Below are 928 nucleotides of genomic sequence, written 5' to 3'. Positions count from 1 at the left end.
AATTAATTTTTGAGATTTTTCTTAAATTATTTCTAACTTTTCCCATGTGTTTTGCAGATATGGCTAGACCAAAAGTAGTAGGACGAGACATGTCACCTCGCAAGCGGGCAAAAGGAATCACTATCAATGAGGATGCAGCTGCATCCAAGGCAAAAGCAACAAAACTTCCTACCACATGTGGGAAAGGTAAAGTAAAGGGCAAGGCGCCTGCTGCTGAGTCACTGGAGGTGAACTCCGACAGTGAGGGAGTTTACGCTACTTACCTCACTACTTCTGAGAGTGAGGGAGAGCACCAGGACCCTCAGGCTGACATTTCTGAGCCTGAGGATGATCAGTTGCTACTAGCCCGGAGAGCTGAAATGTGCTCCAAGAGGTTGAATGATCCGTCTAGGATTTGGGTACCCTAGGCCACCACTGCCCCTCATGTTCCAGACCAAGTCGTGGTCTCAGCACCACCTGCACAAGGTCCTCCTCCCCGATCTATGAATAGATTAAAGGTTGAGTGACTGAGGACCATCATTGAGGAGAAGACAGGCACGCCCCGAGCCTACACCCTGGGCGGGACCGGCACTCGGAGACCATTGTTGGCCCCAAGCGAACCCTTGGCATGGCTTTCTTAACTCAACGGAAACCTGACTCAACAGAAAAACTCAATGCCATGCAAAGACATAAACAACTTAACTGATACATATCTGGCCAAAAGGCAACTCGAGTCTCAAAATAGAATATTTACATATATACATAGCTGAGAGACTCAATTCTAACTGACTGACTGTCTATGAAGCCTCTAACATACTGAGATGGATGTTGGGACAGTCCCCGCAACATCCTAACAAAATAAAACTAGAAACACAAAATAACTGAGTCCTCCGGAAAGCAAGGAGGCTCACCACTGACTTTGGAGTGCTAAACTGGATCAACGGCGTGC

This window comes from Solanum tuberosum, unplaced genomic scaffold, assembly GCF_000226075.1.
Source record: "Solanum tuberosum cultivar DM 1-3 516 R44 unplaced genomic scaffold, SolTub_3.0 scf00197, whole genome shotgun sequence".
NCBI lineage: Eukaryota > Viridiplantae > Streptophyta > Magnoliopsida > Solanales > Solanaceae > Solanum > Solanum tuberosum.
Note: the sequence above shows the minus strand (reverse complement) of the source record.